The sequence below is a fragment of the Tachypleus tridentatus genome, chromosome 4 (genome assembly GCF_004210375.1).
Source record: "Tachypleus tridentatus isolate NWPU-2018 chromosome 4, ASM421037v1, whole genome shotgun sequence".
In the NCBI taxonomy this organism is placed as follows: Eukaryota; Metazoa; Arthropoda; class Merostomata; order Xiphosura; family Limulidae; genus Tachypleus; species Tachypleus tridentatus.
In genome coordinates, this window is record NC_134828.1 from 111,339,994 (window position 1) to 111,361,903 (window position 21,910).

The following is a 21,910-nucleotide window of genomic DNA, read 5'->3' on the forward strand; positions in this document are numbered from 1 at the left end:
CTAAAATCAGGGGTTCGATTCACCTCGGTGGGCTGATTAGATAGCCCTTTGTGGCTTTGCTATGAGGAAAACACGAAACACACACTCCTTTGAAATTCCATGAACATTTGATTGGTAATATTGCATAAACATTCTCAGCAGTACCATAAACTCCTTTCACCAATTTTTTGCAGTTCGTCTTTGTGGTGCCAAAACTCTCGTTGTCCTACATTTATGCACCTAGAAATAATCTCAAATTATTTGACCATATATTCATATAATTAACCAACACCATTTGATATTATTGTACATCATCTGAAGACTTAAATAAGGTGATGAACCTATTTTATTTAATCATCTGAGAATACGGTAATATTTATCTTGTTATCCAACTAAAAATACCTCAAACTACTGTTATTTTCTATAAAAGGCTATTTTGTAAATCCACTACACACTTATACATTGTTGTAAGCCCGCTTCACATCTCGCTGGAAAACATCGTAAAATACTGTTATTCTATCTTCTTATGTTTTCTCAATTAATGCATATTTTCTTATCGTACGTTTCATATCTCCACTGCAATAACATAACTTACTGTTATTCAGGTTTATATATTGACGGGGATTTTGAAAATCTTAGATTTTATATCACAGCAGTAACACAAAATTCTGAAGTCTCGAATATATAAGGCCTGGCTTGGCCTAGCGCGTAAGGTGTGCGACTCGTAATCCATGGGTCGCGGGTTCGCGCCCGCGTCGCGCCAAACATGCTCGCCCTCCCGGCCGTGGGGGCGTTATAATGTGACGGTCAATCCCACTATTCGTTCGTACAAGAGTAGCCCAAGAGTTGGCGGTGGGTGGTGATGACTAACTGCCTTTCCTCTAGTCTTACACTGCTAAATTAGGAACTGCTCGGTGCAGTTGGCTAACAACCAACACACTTAAATACCTGTTGAAGAATCCGCAAGCGATTGCGGCCCTATGTTCCTTGATGGAATCGAGAGGTGAATGAATGAATGAATTCGAATATATTCCACTGTGTTATTTCTGTACTTCCAATACAATAACTCACAATCTTTTTTTATATGTATAATTAATATGGCTTGACTTGAGGTGTTGTGGTAGTTAGAAAACTTGAATCACAATCTGTTGGCTGCACTATCCTTGAAAATTCTAGTCCTTTCAGCCGTGAGGGCCTTATAATGTTTCAATCAATCTATTATTTGTTGGTAAAGAGTAGCCTAAGATTTAGCTCGAAATTAAAACCAAACCAATCAGCTGTATAAGGGACGCTCATCGCCGAATCGTTAATACAAGAAACGTAATTGTACATCAATTCAAGAAACATTCAGTTGAGTTTTCTTTCAAAGAAACCCTGAAGACTTGTGAAGACTTGTAATGTTAAAGCTCTGATGATTGGCTTAAGCAGGATTTCCGTATTGATCCATACGACGTTTACAGCATCTGACTACTAATCAGAAAAAAAGAAAATATGTAATCCGGCATTACCATATAAGTCCATTAACTCCCATAGCTCGTGCGCTCGTGCATTCACATATTTCTTAGACTTCGGATTCAAATGTACGTGGTAGTATCCAACGTATTAAAGAGAAGCGAAGAAAACTTGTATAACTTTATCAAAAGCGGCTACAGAAAAACTGAGGTATATGTACTATCAAGGAAGTCGTTTTTCTTGGCATTTTGAAACGTGTGGCGGGCATAATGTAACATACAACAAACTAATGTGAGTGCTTCAAGAAATGTTTTTTTTTTCAATCTTTCCTGAGGCTCTTTACAACAACAGTTATAATCTTATCTACAAGATGAGGTTTACACTGAGAAACAAAATATAGCTTTTAGCAAACTTGAATCTTTTCAAGTTAAATATACTTTCTCCCTAACGGACATACCTGTTATTTAAAAGATATTTTGTTTTATGACCTCTCGTCTCATGACGTTATTTTTTATTTAAGAATGGAAACCTCATTTTATTACTGTTCTTAAAACACTAAAGAACAGGGTTTCGATACCCGTGGTAAATACATCACAGATAGCTTATTGTGTAACTTTATGCTTAAGCAAACACAAACGTTTCAACTTTAAACCTTTGAATAAATAATTTGGTACCGTTTGAGCTAACTATATTAAGTATTTCGTCATTTGTATCCTTTGCGTCATTATCTTGAGTTTTTGCGATACTATGAAATAAAATATTAGTATTTATTTTGATATTTTGAAATATTTAGAATAATTGTTGCACTAGGTCTTGTAAAATATCTTGAAATTACGTGTTTGGAACAGCACAATAACACTACACAAGATGTTTGTTTGTTTTTGAATTTCGCGCAAAGCTACACGAGGGCTATCTGCGCTAGCCATCCCTAATGTAGCAGTGTAAGACTAGAGAGAAGTGAGTTAGTCGTCACCACCTACCGCCAACTCTTGGGCTACTCTTTTACCAACAAATAATGGAATTGAGCGTAACATTATAACGCCCCCACGACTGAAAGGGCGAGTATGTTTGGAGCGACGGGGATTCGAACCCGCGACCCTCGGTTTGCGACTCGGGTGCCTTAACCACCTGGCCATGCTGGGCCGCGTATAATAAGAAATATTCGAAATTTGAAAATCAGTGTTATTTTTGTACTTTATCTGAAGAAAAACTTTGTAACATACGTTTGGTTTGAATGTAAGGGTATTGATGTTTGTTTCATATTATTAGTTACAACATTACGTCACAACATCAGCTGGTTTATTGTGGATACCAGGTATTCGACTGAGTGTTTGACAAATGTGGCTTTTCACACACTTAGTATTAATTATCAAATATTTATTTAGCTAAATAGATTGAATGTCATTATTTCAATGCACCAATGACCTCAAGGTGAAAAGTATGATATGCTTCTGTGGTAACGAGAACCATCGAATAAACATGCCGTTACGCAAACTATTGTACCACTCTTTGTCCAGGCCGGCACGGCCAGGTGGGTTAAGGCGTGCGACTCGTAATCTGACGGTCAGGGGTTCGCATCCCCGTCGCGTCAAACTTGCTCTCTCTTTCAGCCGTGTGGGCGTTATAATGTGACAGTCAATCCCTATATTCGTTGGTAAAAGAGTATCCCAAGAGCTGGCGGTGGGTGGTGATGACTAGCTGCCTTCCCTCTAGTCTTATACTGCTAAATTAGGGACGGCTAGCTTTGTGCGAAATTGGAAAACAAACAAACAAAACAAACTCTTTGTCCAACTTTTACTAACATTAAAGCTTTCAACACATTACGAAAACTGAATTAACTTACAGTAAGAAATAAGTCCACAATAATTCATTGCGTTTAAGTTAACTGCATCGCAAGTAATTTATATTTTAGTATCTAAAGAAAAAAATTACCATAACAATTATCATCCTTTCTGTCACATGTTTTTGACAAAATTAAAATTGACAGAAAACTTTCAACGTCCAATTATTTTAGTTTCGTATGAAATACGAGATGATTCAAGATATTTTTCAATAAATTTAAAGAACCGTCCAAAAGTGTATTTTCTTTCCGAACAGATACGAAGTGTACTGGTTATTTGATTCCTTCTAAGATGCGGGAAGTAAGAAACGACGTTGGGTGTTTTCAGCTAAGTAGGCTGACGAAGGCTAACTTTATGCGCTAAATACCATTTCCTGTCGTAATAAATTTGCAAGGAAACGAACGCAACAAAACTCTGCTTGTTTTATCCGGAATCTAGATGAAAGTAGACAGGACGAAGGAATAAAAATTCTTGTTTAAGTTATTTAGTAGCACGTTTTAGTAGTATTGAAGAAAAGGTTACAATCCTTTCTCAATATAAGTACAGTAGTTAGGCAAACGGTTCCTAAGCTGCTCTATATGATGCACATTAGAAATACAAAGAAAGTTCAGTTGTTCTCTGAAACGTCACAGATAGAGCTTATGCAAATTTACACGTGTAGGTATTAATGCTGATCTGTTTGAATGTTAAAAGTTTGGAAGATTCGAGAAAGTTACTTTCATGTAGAATGTTCGAGACAATCAATACTCTCACGGTTAGTGTTTTATTTATTAAAGCTTAATTTAAAAGTTTTCGTCAGTAATGTATGAAGATTCTCTTCTATTCTTTATATATTTAGAAGAACGTCTGGAAAGTTTAAAATTTACAACAACCATTTTTGTGTCCACTGTAAAAATACCACGATGCAGGATTACTTGGATTGCATAATTAAAGAGTAAGAAATGTCTTTTTTAATTAAAATGTTTGAAATGAACGTTTGTAAACGTCAAAACAGGTGGAAACTGTTTAACTTTATTAGATAGTTTAGCTTCATCCATTTCTTTAGCTGTAAGCTAATAGTGTTATATATTAGTATAGTTGCAGGGAAAACAAAATGTTCATTACACTTAAAAGGTAAACAGAAGATATACATATATTTGTTATAAAGTATTTGGGTAATTTTAGGACCATCAATACCCATATTTAATATGATTATGACAGAGAGACAAATACAGAGTAAGTAAATTTTCTGTTATTTCTTATGTGAAAACGTTTAACTCATGTATCAAAAAAGTAAACCCGATAATTAACCTGCATTGTACTGATAGTAATGTGCTGTATAATTGTACAGTGTTAAGAAAGAGTGCTTGTGATTTATAAACAATTATATAATATGTACAAATAGTGCTGGTTTTTCTGTAGAATTGTACAATGTATTTAAACAGTGTGCTTGTTTTTCTATACAATTGTACAATGTATTTAAACAGTGTGCTTCTTTTCTATACAATTGTACAACGTATTTAAACAGTGTGCTTGTTTTTCTATACAATTGTACAACGTATTTAAACAGTGTGCTTATTTTTCTATACAATTGTATACTGTGTATAAACAGTGTGCTTATTTTTCTATACAATTGTACAATGTATTTAAACAGTGTGCTTATTTTTCTATACAATTGTATACTGTGTATAAACAGTGTGCTTATTTTTCTATACAATTGTACAATGTATTTAAACAGTGTGCTTATTTTTCTATACAATTGTACAATGTATTTAAACAGTGTGCTTATTTTTCTATACAATTGTATAATTTGTATAAACAGCGTGCTTGTTTTTCTATACAATTGTACAATGTGTATAAACAGTGTGGTTGTTTTTTATACAATTGTACAATGTATTTAAACAGTGTGGTTGTTTTTTATACAATTGTACAATGTATTTAAACAGTGTGCTTATTTTTCTATACAATTATATAACTTGTATAAACAGTGTGCTTGTTTTTCTATACAATTGTACAATGTATTTAAACAGTGTGCTTATTTTTTATATAATTGTATAATGTGTATAAACAGTGTGCTTGTTTTTCTATATAATTGTACAATGTGTATAAACAGTGTGCTTGTTTTTCTATACAATTGTACAATGTGTATAAACAGCGTGCTTGTTTTTCTATACAATTGTACAATGTGTATAAACAGTGTGGTTGTTTTTTATACAATTGTACAATGTATTTAAACAGTGTGGTTGTTTTTTATACAATTGTACAATGTATTTAAACAGTGTGGTTGTTTTTTATACAATTGTACAATGTATTTAAACAGTGTGCTTATTTTTCTATACAATTATATAACTTGTATAAACAGTGTGCTTGTTTTTCTATACAATTGTACAATGTATTTAAACAGTGTGCTTATTTTTTATATAATTGTATAATGTGTATAAACAGTGTGCTTGTTTTTCTATACAATTGTACAATGTGTATAAACAGTGTGCTTGTTTTTCTATACAATTGTACAATGTGTATAAACAGTGTGGTTGTTTTTTATACAATTGTACAATGTATTTAAACAGTGTGGTTGTTTTTTATACAATTGTACAATGTATTTAAACAGTGTGGTTGTTTTTTATACAATTGTACAATGTATTTAAACAGTGTGCTTATTTTTCTATACAATTATATAACTTGTATAAACAGTGTGCTTGTTTTTCTATACAATTGTACAATGTATTTAAACAGTGTGCTTATTTTTTATATAATTGTATAATGTGTATAAACAGCGTGCTTGTTTTTCTATACAATTGTACAATGTGTATAAACAGTGTGGTTGTTTTTTATACAATTGTACAATGTATTTAAACAGTGTGGTTGTTTTTTATACAATTGTATAATGTATTTAAACAGTGTGCTTATTTTCTATACAATTATATAACTTGTATAAACAGTGTGTTTGTTTTCTATACAATTGTACAATGTGTATAAACAGTGTGGTTGTTTTTATACAATTGTACAATGTATTTAAACAGTGTGCTTATTTTTCTATACAATTATATAACTTGTATAAATAGTGTGGTTGTTTTTCTATACAATTGTACAATGTATTTAAACAGTGTGCTTATTTTTTATATAATTGTACAATGTGTATAAACAGTGTGCTTGTTTTTCTATACAATTGTACAATGTGTATAAACAGTGTGCTTGTTTTTCTATATATTGTATAATGTGTATAAACAGTGTGCTTGTTTTTCTATATATTGTACAATGTGTATAAACAGTGTGGTTGTTTTTTATACAATTGTACAATGTATTTAAACAGTGTGGTTGTTTTTTATACAATTGTACAATGTATTTAAACAGTGTGGTTGTTTTTTATACAATTGTACAATGTATTTAAACAGTGTGGTTGTTTTTTATACAATTGTACAATGTATTTAAACAGTGTGCTTATTTTTCTATACAATTATATAACTTGTATAAACAGTGTGCTTGTTTTTCTATACAATTGTACAATGTATTTAAACAGTGTGCTTATTTTTTATATAATTGTATAATGTGTATAAACAGCGTGCTTGTTTTTCTATACAATTGTACAATGTGTATAAACAGTGTGGTTGTTTTTTATACAATTGTACAATGTATTTAAACAGTGTGGTTGTTTTTTATACAATTGTACAATGTATTTAAACAGTGTGCTTATTTTTCTATACAATTATATAACTTGTATAAACAGTGTGCTTGTTTTTCTATACAATTGTACAATGTGTATAAACAGTGTGGTTGTTTTTTATACAATTGTACAATGTATTTAAACAGTGTGCTTATTTTTCTATACAATTATATAACTTGTATAAATAGTGTGGTTGTTTTTCTATACAATTGTACAATGTATTTAAACAGTGTGCTTATTTTTTATATAATTGTACAATGTGTATAAACAGTGTGCTTGTTTTTCTATACAATTGTACAATGTGTATAAACAGTGTGCTTGTTTTTCTATATATTGTATAATGTGTATAAACAGTGTGCTTGTTTTTCTATACAATTGTACAATGTGTATAAACAGTGTGGTTGTTTTTTATACAATTGTACAATGTATTTAAACAGTGTGCTTATTTTTCTATACAATTATATAACTTGTATAAATAGTGTGGTTGTTTTTCTATACAATTGTACAATGTATTTAAACAGTGTGCTTATTTTTTATATAATTATATAACTTGTATAAACAGTGTGCTTGTTTTTCTATACAATTGTACAATGTGTATAAACAGTGTGCTTGTTTTTCTATATATTGTATAATTTGTATAAACAGTGTACTTGTTTTTCTGTACAAAAGAGGATGTTGGTAGCCATGATCTTCAAAAGGACCTCTTCAGAAGTCCTTGAGCCACAAGAAATTTCTTATTTCGATACATTCAACCATTTATGGAAACTCTTGACACAAGTCAACCTCTGTCTTCCACGGTCCCTTCTTCCTTCATTCTTTCTAATTACAACAAGACTTTTAATTTATTTTTTCCTTATAACTTGTCCAAAAAACTCCAAATGTCTCTTTCTAGTATTAGTTGGCATCTTTCTTCTGGAACCTGCACTTGACAAGATATCCTTCTCTACTGGTCTCATCTATTGTTTTTACTAAAACAATCCATAAGCGAATAGAGATTCGATCTAACAAAAAATACAGTGTTTACTTATAAAGCTTCGCATCATGAGTATAATAAACATGCTACGTTAAAAATATAGTATATACAAATTACAGAGACCGTAGTTTCTTTGCACTAACTTATAAGTCTTTCTCCTAAAAAAACATCTAATTTGTAATTGCCACGATGTAACAGCTATACTACCTCCTGGTACAATTTAGGATCTCAGCAACAATAATGTTTCATAGCATCTCATCCACTATTTATCTGTCAGTGAGAACTTTCACTTATTACCATAGTGTTTCTACTTTTAAAATATTTGGAGCAGTAACTCTGATGGGTTATTACCAGTAAACAAATGAGGCAACTCCATTTTAGACGTTGTACACCAGAAACTCCTGATGTAACATGCTGATACAAAAACCTTTTAATTAATAAGTGTTGTCATGCAACTCAGCCGGGTAATGAGTTCTAGTATTGGTCGAAAGGCATCATCGTCTACAACAAGCAATGAGTAAAACTGTATTTGACATATTTCAAACACTCTTCTTACTATCAGCTTAGGGATGGTAGGAAGTGGATGAATAGAATTATAATTTTATAAATAAAACTTTGTAAATATTTATCAAACCTACTAGGGGTATAGTTAAACCTGTTGTTACAGAAATTAAACGCGAATTGCAGTTGCTAAAAATCGTATAACAGTAGTTTAATCTGTTATGTCAGTAGTGTCACAACATCAATAAATCTAGAGAACGGCCCTATATGTCAGTATAGTAGACAGCATATAGACTTGGCAGTATAGCATCTAGACCTGACGGTATAGCTTTTAGTTCTAAAAATATAATAGTTAGGCCTGACAGTACAGCATCTCTTGAAAACAAGAAACCCGCTTGAAATAAAAATGTATGTCAGAACGGCTGGTATGGGTATTATCACTTTATTGATAATCAGAGAACAACGTTTCGACTTTCCTAGGTCGAAACGTTATTCTCTGCTTTATTGATAAAAGTGTAGCAGCCAGATATGACATTATAGCTTCTAGTCCTAAACGTATAATAGTCAGGCCTGAGAATATAGCAGTAGACCTGACTGTTAATTATATATATTATCAAGACATGAAGGTACAGCACACAGCTATGGTAATATAGTGTTTAGGCATGACAGTACAGTATCTACATATGCCAGTGTAGTATCTAAACCTGATAGTGTAGTATCTAGATTTGACAATAAAGTAGTTTGGTCTAAAAATAGTATCCTAACATACAAATATCACTGATTGGTGAAAATTGTTAGGAATAATATTTATCAGACCTGCTAAGTCTGGTTTTTATTTCTATGTCTGAAACATTCAAGTTTCTCGTTGATGGAACCTGTCTAGATAGTGAGTTCACTTGTGAGGGATGTGATCAAGCAAAGTTTCGTAATAAGTTGACCTTTCTGGGTAGTACACGAGCTTGTCCTTGTACGTTGCTTTATAGTCATGAAGTGACACAACTTGTTTTACTGACAAACGTTATTTTCTAAAATTTCTTTGTTACTTCCACAAACATCACTCGCTAATATAATTAAGTTTTCTAACATTCATTAATCGTATTTCCTAAGTTTATTCTAGAATTCTCAAAGCTCAGGTTTATTTTCTTTATATTATGCAGTAAAACCTGATTTACCGATGTAATTCCTATTTGATCAAAGCTAATCTATTTTAGTCGGAAATGTAGTTTTATTTGTCAGATCTTGATGCTATTAAAAAGTAATTCAATGTCTTTTAAATATTTAATAAATTATTTAGAGGTATATTTATTCAAATGTAGATAATTATATGTTTTTCATGTAGTTTTATGTTATCTATAAATACATTCTAGTGTGTGTCAGCTTACTAATGTTATTTATAAATAAAACACACCGCAATATCACCATATAGTTCAAATTTTAATTTATATTGTCCCAAAACTATAACATTTTATTTAATAAAATAAATAAATAATATTAACTTATCAGTTTTGGCTTATTTTGAAATGTTATTTTAAACTCTTTAACTTTAATTCAAAGAATTTTCGCCAAAGTCCAGTACCTTCAAGAAACGTCATTCAGTTTACTCAGATAAATTATTTTGTACTTAAATATAGCCCGCTTATGGGTTTACAGACTTCTAACACGGGAAAGTAATCGTTTGATACATAATGATTTCTTATTTTAAGTACTTAAACTGTGTAGTATCAATATACAGAGATACATTAACTTATATTTCGTTTTTTTTTATACAGTCATAAATATCTGCTATTCTATTTTTCCTTTGTTTGTTTTGTAGGTATAAGCCACGAAATGGGCTCTCAGTGCTGTTCCCAAGACCGGTACCTAAACTCAGTTTTTATCATTATAAGACTTAAGATTTGCTGCTGAACTACTTGAAGGGGTTGGAGCTGTGTTGTAATTACACACGATTACTTTCTTATCTGCTGAGGTCATTACGTCCGGTAAACCTAATTCACTTTAACAAGAAAGGTAATTTAATTCCAAAATACATTTACTAAAATGTATTGGCTAAGCTCGTAGAAAACGAGATTTCTTTTTATCCTATGAAACACAAAAAGCCATAAGGAGCAGGTGATACTAGGCCATCACAAGTAAAGTTCATATTCTTGTAATTCGTATTTTTGGTGTTGTTTTAGATGACTATAAGTCAGAACGACATCTCCAGTTTTTTATAGGAAAAACAAAGTCACAGGAAAAATCAGTTTAATGAAATCTTACATTTTAATTCCTAACAAGAAACGTTTGGACACTTCTCATTAAGTCTACACAAAATAAATCTATTTTATCTGACCCATAAGAAAGTGTGATGTAAGAAACAACGTGATTAGGAAATTATATTCATTATTTTTCTATTTTTGTGTTAGAAAACGTTTCTTTCTAAACATAGAACTTGTATTCAGCAAAGCCCGCACTCTTTGAAAAGAATGGATTTAATATTCAGTATAACAACACATAACATTGCACAACAATGTTTTTGCTTCTTGAACATCGTTGGGTGTTTCTTATAGATTTTTGGCTGCTGATCATAAAAATCACATCCAATGTTGCCCATCACGTACCGTTTCATCGAAATCTTCAGTTTCACCAGGACATTGCTACAATGGAAAAACGATATCAGGGCAACTGGAATCAGTCAATTCTTGCTGACCACTGTTGGACACTGCAACGTGATGCACCGGACATTGAATACAAACGAAAATCAGGAGCAAAACGCTTTTAATTATGTTGAACTTAATAGCGTGTTAAAACATAAACGTAATTAAATACGTTATTGCCGGTAAACAGTTAACTGTCTATTTCTTAGAGTTCCAACGTGATGAAGCAAAACCAAAGCTATATTTGTGCACACTCACCAGGTACCTGTCACAATCAGCAGAAACTTTAAAAAAAATGTTGTGCAGTGTTATTTATATTGATTATATGGGCATTTGTCTGCTAAAAACACATTTATTTGTTTCAGGTCGATGGTATTTGTTTCTTTGAAATTTATGCAAAGTTACACGAGGGTTATCTGCGCTACCCGTCCCTAATTTAACAGTGTAAGACTAGAGGGAAAGCAGCTAGTCATCACCACCCACCGCCAACTCCTGGGCTACTCTTTTACTAACGAATAGTGGCATTGACCGTCACATTATAACGCACTCACGGCTGATTGGGCGAGCATGTTTGGTGCGACCGGGATTTGAACCCGCGACCCTCGGATTACGAATCGAACCGCTTGGCCATACCGTATTGGTAAACGAAACGTTGTTGATTTGAATTAAGCTACACAATAGGCTACCTGTGCTCTGCCAACAACGGGTATCGAAACCCGGTTTTTAGCGTTGCAAGTCCGCAGACATACCGCTGAGCCACTGGGGGGCTTGGTAAATGAAAACAATACATTTTTTCTTCAAACCAAGCCTTGAGAAGTAGTGAAAATAATTTTTTTTTTCAATTTCGCGCAAAGCTACATAAGGGCTATCTGCGCTAGCCGTCCCTAATTTGTTAGTGTAAGACTGGAGGGAAGGCAGAGAAAAACCCAACGGTTTTTGTGTATTTTAATTTTGCTGTTAATCTAGTAAATTCTATTATTTTCTGGCGAGTTTATTAATTTTAAAGGCTAATATTTAAAGGAAAAAGATCAAACACAAGAACTCTCAACCGTATTTAAATATTCCTAATCTGTCCACGTTCAAATTTAATATAAAATTCTGACGCATGTATTATAGAACGTAAGTTACTTGTCATTATTTTCCTTGTTTTCAAGCAGAAAAGGTACGGTTTATCTGTTTAGTTGTGTATATTGTATTATTCTTCTGTGTAAACACATTTTAAACGAGCTTGTTACATTCCACTAGAGACTGAAATAAACAATGAATTTCACTTTTAATCTTATTTTCAAAAGACTACCAAGGTAGGTGCACGGAAAATAAAGCCGTTGTGACGGGCACTTAGGTTCTAGGTTTGATGGTATTAAACAAAAGATCTCTTAGGCCTCACTAGTTCTATCAATGTTAAAATCAAGTTACTATAAAAGTGAGAAAAAACAAGTTACTATGATTATGGTAAAGGTATCGTATGAGAGTGAGTAGGATTCTTAGAGCGTATCATTCTTGATACATCAACAAATATATAACAGTTGTTGTAATCATTTTATAGCATCAAGCTCAATAACGATATACCTGTTTTCTGTCTCCACTGCAGGAATCGAACCCTGAAATTTAGCTCTGTAATCCTCTAAGTACCGCGGATGCATAAAGAAAACACTTTTTTGTGTGAGCAAAGCTCTATAATAGACTATTTGCACTCAATCGACCAAGGGGAATCGAACTAAGCCTTGTAAGTCCACAGAATTACTACTGGGAAACGTGTTGAAAATGTTTTAAAAACAGAATAATAAGAAAAACTCTTCAGGAATTCTTCTTCCTTGAAGTTTCTTTTATTTATCAAGTTGACAGAGAGACAGGAGGGTGTTTAAAAGTATACATTCCCGGTAGGAAACACACTTGTTAGAGGGTTAAACACAAATACGTTGCGTATTGACACTGTTTAGATACAGTAGCCGATGTAGCCTCAGGCTTATTAATGGTTCGTTCTTGATAGAACCGCCATCTGTAACCCGATAAAATGCTTCTCTAATGGCTTTCGAGGAATCTAAAGAAACAGGCCAGTGGTCTCAGGAGTTTAACAAACCGTTGGAAGTCTCTGTAATGTATTTTTTTTCTTCGATTACAGTCTGAAAGAAAACTGTGGAACGGTGATCAAATGTTCAGAGTAAAAACTAACATTTTAATAACAGAATTTCTCTTGTCTCACAGCCACCAGTTTCAGAAGTAATAATACGCGGTAAAAATAAGATGTGTAATTTATTTACTCCTTTCCTATTGTTATTTAATTGTTTTGAATTTCGCGCAAAGCTACATGAGGGCTATCTGCACTAGCCGTCCCAAATTTAGCAGTCTGAAACTAGAGGAAAAGCAGCTAGTCATCACCACCCACCTCCAACTTTTTGGTTACTCTTTGATCAACGAATAGTGAGATTGACCGTCACATTATTACTCCCCCATGGCTGAAAGAACGAGCATGTTTGGTGCGACAGGAATTGGAACTCTCGAACATCGGATTACGAATCGAGCTTCTTAACCATCTGGCCATGTCGGGCCTTATTTCATTGTATCTACATATTAGCATCTATTTATTGCTTCTATTGTTAACGTTCTTGCGTTACGTATGTACAACCTTTTGATATTTCGGTGCGAATAATTTGCACTAAACACCAATATGAGCAAACCAATTATAACAATATAATTAATATTATATATGACAAAGGAACTGTTTGTTATTCATACAGTATTTAAATTAAAACGTGGTGAAATAACACTTAAAATAATTAGATACTTAATTTGCTGTCGGTTTTCTCACAATTTCACAGCGGTTTTCTTTAGATGAAGTCTTAGGAGTTAATATGTTCGACTCGCAATATTCGCGACGGCCCGTTCTAATATTTGTTAACGAACATGTGCGCCATTTCAGTTAATTGTAGTATTGTTATATTTTCGGAATAGCATGTGTTAATGGTTAGTTTTATATTACGGTGTACGTTAAATGCTACTTTCCATTATGCAATATGTGTGTTGATTGTTAGTTTTTATCATGGCATGTGTTGATTGTTAGTTTTTATCATGGCATGTGTTGATTGTTAGTTTTTATCATGGCATGTGTTGATTGTTAGGTTTTATCATGGCATGTGTTGATTGTTAATTTTTATCATGGCATGTGTTGATTGTTAATTTTTGTCATGGCATGTGTTGATTGTTAGTTTTTATCATGACACGTGTTGATTGTTAGTCTTTATCATGGCATGTGTTGATTATTAGTTTTCTATCATGCCATGTGTTCATTGTTAATTTCATTATTATGGACTAGGTTAATTGTCCGTTCTTTATTATGGCACTCGACTAGTAATCTGAGGGATGCTAGTTCGAAAACTCGTCACACCAAACATGCTCCCCCTTCAGCCGTACGGGCGTTATAATGTAACAGTCAATCTCACTATTCGTTAGTAAAAACTAGGCCAAGACTTGGCGAAGGGTGGTGATGACTAGCTGCCATCCCTCTAGTCTTACACTGCACAATTAGGGATGGTTGGCACAGATTGTTCTTGTGGAACATTTCACAAAATTCAAAAAACAAAACAAAAAAAAGTTTTTTATTATATCATATGTTGAATATTATGATTGTTAGTTTTTATTATGACATATGTTGATTGCTAGTTTTTTATTGTGGTATGTGTTGATTGTTATTTTTTTCTTATGGCATATGTTGATTGCTTGTTTTTTGTTGCAGTGTGTGTTCTTTGATAGTTTTTATTATCTTATATTGACTGCTAGTACTTTTTTCTTATGGCATATGTTGATTGCTAATTTTTTGTTGTGGTGTGTGTTGATTGTTAGTTTTTGTTTTCTTATGTTGATTGCTAGTTTTTTATTATTACGTATGTTCATTGCTAGTTTTTATTATGGCGTATGTTGATGGTTAGTTTTTTATTGTGGTGTGTGTTCATTGTTAGTTTTCAATTCTTTATGTTGATTCCTAGTTCCTTTTTCTTATGACGTATGTTGATTGCTAGTTTTTTATTATGTCGTATGTTGATTGCTAGTTTTTAATTATGGTATATGTTGATTGCTAGTTTTTTTATTATGACGTATGTTGATTGCTAGTTTTTTCTTATGGCGTATGTTGATTGTTAATTTTTTCTTATAGCGTATGTTGATTGCGAATTTTTTGTTGTGGTGTGTGTTCATTGTTAGATTTTATTTTTTAATGTTGATTGCTATTTCTTTTCTGTAATGACGTATGTTGATTACTGGTATTTTATTACGGAGTATGTTGATTGCTAGATTTTTGTTGTTGTGTGTGTTGATTGTTAGTTTTTATTTTCTTATGTTGATTGCTAGTTTTTTATTATTACGAATGTTGATTGCTAGTCTTTTATTATGGCGTATGTTGATTGCTATTTTTATTGTGGTGTGTGTTCGTTGTTAGTTTGTGTTTTTTCTGTTGATTTCCAGCTTTTTTCTAATGACGCATGTTGATTGCCGTTATTTTATTATGGCGTATGTTGTTTGCTTGATTTTTCTTGTTGTGTGTGTTGATTGCAAGTTTTTATTATGGTTTATGTTATTGTTACTTTTTTCCTATACCGTATCGTGATAAATAGTTTTTTATTATGGCGTATGTTGATTGCTAGTTTTTTATTGTAGCGTATGTTGATTTTTAGTTTTTTATTATGTGCGTTTGTTGATTGTTAGTTTTTTTTGATGTTGATTGCTAGTTTTTTATTATGGTGTATGTTGATAGCATGTTTTTTAATATGGCGTATGTTGATTGTTAGATTTTATTATGTCGTATGTTGATTACTAGTTTATTATTATGTCGCATGTTGATTGCTAGTTTTTTGTTGCAGTGTGTGTTCTTTGTTAGTTTTTATTATCTTATATTGACTGCTAGTTTTTTTTTCTTATGGCATATGTTGATTGCTAATTTTTTGTTGTGGTGTGTGTTGATTGTTAGTTTTTATTTTCTTATGTTGATTGTTAGTTTTTTATTATTACGTATGTTGATTGCTAGTCTTTTATTATGGCGTATGTTGATGGTTAGTTTTTTATTGTGGTGTGTGTTCATTGTTAGTTTTCAATTCTTTATGTTGATTCCTAGTTCCTTTTTCTTATGACGTATGTTGATTGCTAGTTTTTAATTATGGTATATGTTGATTGCTAGTTTTCTTATTATGACGTGTGTTGATTGTTAGTTTTTTCTTATGGCGTATGTTGATTGTTAGTTTTTTCTTATGACGTATGTTGATTGCGAATTTTTTGTTGTGGTGTGTGTTCATTGTTAGATTTTATTTTTTAATGTTGATTGCTATTTCTTTTTTGTAATGACGTATGTTGATTACTGGTATTTTATTACGGCGTATGTTGATTGCTAGATTTTTGTTGTTGTGTGTGTTGATTGTTAGTTTTTATTTTCTTATGTTGATTGCTAGTTTTTAATTATGGTATATGTTGATTGCTAGTTTTTTATTTTTACGAATGTTGATTGCTAGTCTTTTCTTATGGTGTGTGTTAATGGTTAGTTTTTTATTATGACGTATGTTGATTGCTAGTCTTTTGTTGTGGTGTGTGTTCATTGTTAATTTTTATTTTCTGAGGTTGTTTGCTAGTTCTTTTTCCTTATGACGTATGTTTATTGCTAGTTTATTATTATGGCATATGGTGACTGCTAGTTTTTTTATTATGGTGTATGTTGATTGTTAGTTTTTTGTTGTTGTGTTTGTTCATTTTTTTCTTATGTTGACTGCTTGTTATTTTTTTGTTATGGCATATGTTGGTTGCTGGTTTTTTATTGTGGTGTGTGTTGATTGCTAGTTTTTTCTTATGGCGTATGTTGATTGCTAATTTTTCCTTGTGGTATGTTAATTGCTGTTTTTATATTATGGTATATGTTGATTGCTAGTTTTTTATTACGGCGTGTGTTGTTTGCTAGTTATTTGTTATGGTTTGTTGATTGTTAGTTTTAATTTTGTTATGTTACCTGCTTGTTATTTTTTGTTATGACGTATGTTGATTGCTAGTTTTTAATTATGGTGTATGTTGATAGCAAGTTTCTTGTTGTGATGTGTGTTCTTTGTTAAATTTTATTATCTTATATTGACTACTAGTTCTTTTTTCTTATGGCATATGTTGATTGCTAATTTTTTGTTGTGGTGTGTGTTGAATGTTAGATTTTATTTTCTTATGTTGATTGCTAGTTATTTTTTTCTTATGGCGTATGTTGATTGCTAATTTATAATTATGGTATATGTTGATTGCTGTTATTTTATTATGGCGTATGTTGATTGCTAGATTTTTTTCTTGTTGTGTGTGTTGATTGCTAGTTTTTATAATGGTATATGTAATTGCAAGGTTTTTTACTATGACTTATGTTGATTGCTATTTTTTTATTATGTCGTATGTTAATTGTTTATTTTTTTGTTATGACGTATGTTAATTGCTAGTTCTTTTTATTGTGGTATGTGTTGATTGCTAGTTTTTTTCTTATGGCGTATGCTGATTGCTAATTTTTCGTTGTGGTGTGTGTTCATTATTAGTTTTTAGTTCCTTATGTTGATGCCAGGTCTCTTTTCTTATGACGTATGTTGGTTGCTAGTTTATTATTATGGTGTATTGTGATTATAGTTTTTTATTATGGCGTATGTTGATTGCTAGTTTTTGTTGTGGTGTGTGTTCTTTGTTAGTTTTATTTTCTTATGTTGACTGCTGGTTCTTTTTTTGTTATGGTTTATGTTGATTGCTAGTTTTTTTATTACGGCGTGTGTTGTTTGCTAGTTATTTGTTATGGTTTGTTGATTGTTAGTTTTAATTTTGTTATGTTGACTGCTTGTTATTTTTTGTTATGACGTATGTTGATTGCTAATTTATAATTATGGTATATGTTGATTGCTGTTATTTTATTATGGCTTATGTTGATTGCTAGATTTTTTTCTTGTTGTGTGCGTTGATTGCTAGTTTTTATAATGGTATATGTAATTGCAAGGTTTTTTACTATGACTAATGTTGATTGCTATTTTTTTATTATGTCGTATGTTAATTGTTTATTTTTTTATTATGACGTATGTTAATTGCTAGTTCTTTTTATTGTGGTATGTGTTGATTGCTAGTTTTTTTCTTATGGCGTATGCTGATTGCTAATTTTTCTTGGTGGTGTGTGTTCATTATTAGTTTTTATTACCTTATGTTGATGCCAGGTCTCTTTTCTTATGACGTATGTTGGTTGCTAGTTTATTATTATGGTGTATTGTGATTATAGTTTTTTATTATGGCGTATGTTGATTGCTAGTTTTTGTTGTGGTGTGTGTTCTTTGTTAGTTTTTATTTTCTTATGTTGACTGCTGGTTCCTTTTTTGTTATGGCTTATGTTGATTGCTAGTGTTTTATTACGGCGTGTGTTGTTTGCTAGTTATTTGTTATGGTTTGTTGATTGTTAGTTTTAATTTTGTTATGTTGACTGCTTGTTATTTTTTGTTATGACGTATGTTGATTGCTAGTTTTTTATTATGCTGTATGTTGATTGCTAATTTATAATTATGGTGTATGTTGATTGCTAGTATTTTAGCAAATTCCAGAATCAACTGGATGAACGCTAGTGTTTTGTGAGCACTATACCCAAATACCAGCATCAACTGGAGCAACGCTAATGATTTGTGAGCACTATACCAAACACCAGCATCAACTGGAGCAACGCTAGTGTTTTGTGAGCACTATACCCAAATACCAGCATCAACTGGAGCAACGCTAGTGTTTTGTGAGCACTATACCAAACACCAGCATCAACTGGAGCAACACTTGTGTTTTGTGAGCACTATACCCAAATACCAGCATCAACTGGAGCAACGCTAGTGTTTTGTGAGCACTATACCCAAATACCAGCATCAACTGGAGCAACGCTAATGTTTTGTGAGCACTATACCAAACACCAGCATCAACTGGAGCAACGCTAGTGTTTTGTGAGCACTATACCCAAATACCAGCATCAACTGGAGCAACGCTAATGTTTTGTGAGCACTATACCAAACACCAGCATCAACTGGAGCAACGCTAGGGTTTTGTGAGCACTATACCCAAATACCAGCATCAACTGGACCAACGCTAGTGTTTTGTGAGCACTATACCAAACACCAACATCAACTGGAGCAACGCTAGTGTTTTGTGAGCACTATACCCAAATACCAGCATCAACTGGAGCAACGCTAGTGTTTTGTGAGCACTATACCAAACACCAGCATCAACTGGAGCAACGCTAGTGTTTTGTGAGCACTATACTTAAATACCAGCATCAACTGGAGCAACGCTAGTGTTTTGTGAGCACTGTACCCAAATACCAGCATCAACTGGAGCAACGCTAATGTTTTGTGTGCACTATACCCAAATACCAGCATCAACTGGAGCAACGCTATTGTTTTGTGAGCACTATACCAAACACCAGCATCAACTGGAGCAACGCTAGTGTTTTGTGAGCACTATACCCAAATACCAGCATCAACTGGTGCAACGCTAGTGTTTTGTGAGCACTATACCCAAATACCAGCATCAACTGAAGCAACGCTAGTGTTTTGTGTGCACTATACCAAACACCAGCATCAACTGGAGCAACGCTAGTGTTTTGTGAGCTCTATACTCAAATACCAGCATCAACTGGAGCAACGCTAGTGTTTTGTGAGCACTATACCCAAATACCAGCATCAACTGGAGCAACGCTATTGTTTTGTGTGCACTATACCCAAATACCAGCATCAACTGGAGCAACGCTAAAGTTTTGTGAGCACTATACCAAACACCAGCATCAACTGGAGCAACGCTAGTGTTTTGTGAGCACTATACCAAACACCAGCATCAACTGGAGCAACGCTAGTGTTTTGTGAGCACTATACCCAAATACCAGCATCAACTGGAGCAACGCTATTGTTTTGTGTGCACTATACCCAAACACCAGCATCAACTGGAGCAACGCTAGTTTTGTGAGCACTATACCCAAATACCAGCATCAACTGGAGCAACGCTAGTGTTTTGTGAGCACTATACCAAACACCAGCATCAACTGGAGCAACATTTGTGTTTTGTGAGCACTATACCCAAATACCAGCATCAACTGGAGCAACGCTAGTGTTTTGTGAGCACTATACCCAAATACCAGCATCAACTGGAGCAACGTTAATGTTTTGTGAGCACTATACCAAACACCAGCATCAACTGGAGCAACGCTAGTGTTTTGTGAGCACTATACCCAAATACCAGCATCAACTGGAGCAACGCTAATGTTTTGTGAGCACTATACCAAACACCAGCATCAACTGGAGCAACGCTATGGTTTTGTGAGCACTATACCCAAATACCAGCATCAACTGGAGCAACGCTAGTGTTTTGTTAGCACTATACCCAAATACCAGCATCAACTGAAGCAACGCTAGTGTTTTTTGAGCACTATACCAAACACCAGCATCAACTGGAGCAACGTTAGTGTTTTGTGAGCTCTATACCCAAATACCAGCATCAACTGGAGCAACGCTAGTGTTTTGTGAGCACTATACCCAAATACCAGCATCAACTGGAGCAACGCTATTGTTTTGTGTGCACTATACCCAAATACCAGCATCAACTGGAGCAACGCTAAAGTTTTGTGAGCACTATACCAAACACCAGCATCAACTGGAGCAACGCTAGTGTTTTGTGAGCACTATACCAAACACCAGCATCAACTGGAGCAACGCTAGTGTTTTGTGAGCACTATACCCAAATACCAGCATCAACTGGAGCAACGCTATTGTTTTGTGTGCACTATACCCAAACACCAGCATCAACTGGAGCAACGCTAGTGTTTTGTGAGCACTATACCCAAATACCAGCATCAACTGGAGCAACGCTAGTGTTTTGTGAGCACTATACCAAACACCAGCATCAACTGGAGCAACGCTAGTGTTTTGTGAGCACTATACCAAACACCAGCATCAACTGGAGCAACGCTATTGTTTTGTGTGCACTATACCCAAACACCAGCATCAACTGGAGCAACGCTAGTGTTTTGTTAGCACTATACCCAAATACCAGCATCAACTGGAGAAACACTAGTGTTTTGTGAGCACTATACCAAACACCAGCATCAACTGGAGCAACGCTAGTGTTTTGTGAGCACTATACCCAAATACCAGCATCAACTGGAGCAACGCTTGTGTTTTGTGAGCACTATACCAAACACCAGCATCAACTGGAGCAACGCTAGTGTTTTGTGAGCACTATACCCAAATACCAGCATCAACTGGAGCAACGCTAGTGTTTTGTGAGCACTATACCCAAATACCAGCATCAACTGGAGCAACGCTAGTGTTTTGTGAGCACTATACCAAACACCAGCATCAACTGGAGCAACGTTAGTGTTTTGTGAGCACTATACCCATATACCAGCATCAACTGAAGCAACGCTAGTGTTTTGTGAGCACTATACCCAAATACCAGCATCAACTGGAGCAACGCTATTGTTTTGTGTGCACTTTACCCAAATACCAGCATCAACTGGAGCAACGCTAAAGTTTTGTGAGCACTATACCAAACACCAGCATCAACTGGAGCAACGCTAGTGTTTTGTGAGCACTATACCCAAATACCAGCATCAACTGTAGCAACGCTAGTGTTTTGTGAGCACTATACCAATCACCAGCATCAACTGGAGCAGCGCTAGTGTTGTGTGAGCACTATACCCAAATACCAGCATCAACTGGAGCAACGCTAGTGTTTTGTGAGCACTATACCAAACACCAGCATCAACTGGAGCAACGCTAGGGTTTTGTGAGCACTATACCCAAATACCAGCATCAACTGGAGCAACGCTAGTGTTTTGTTAGCACTATACCCAAATACCAGCATCAACTGAAGCAACGCTAGTGTT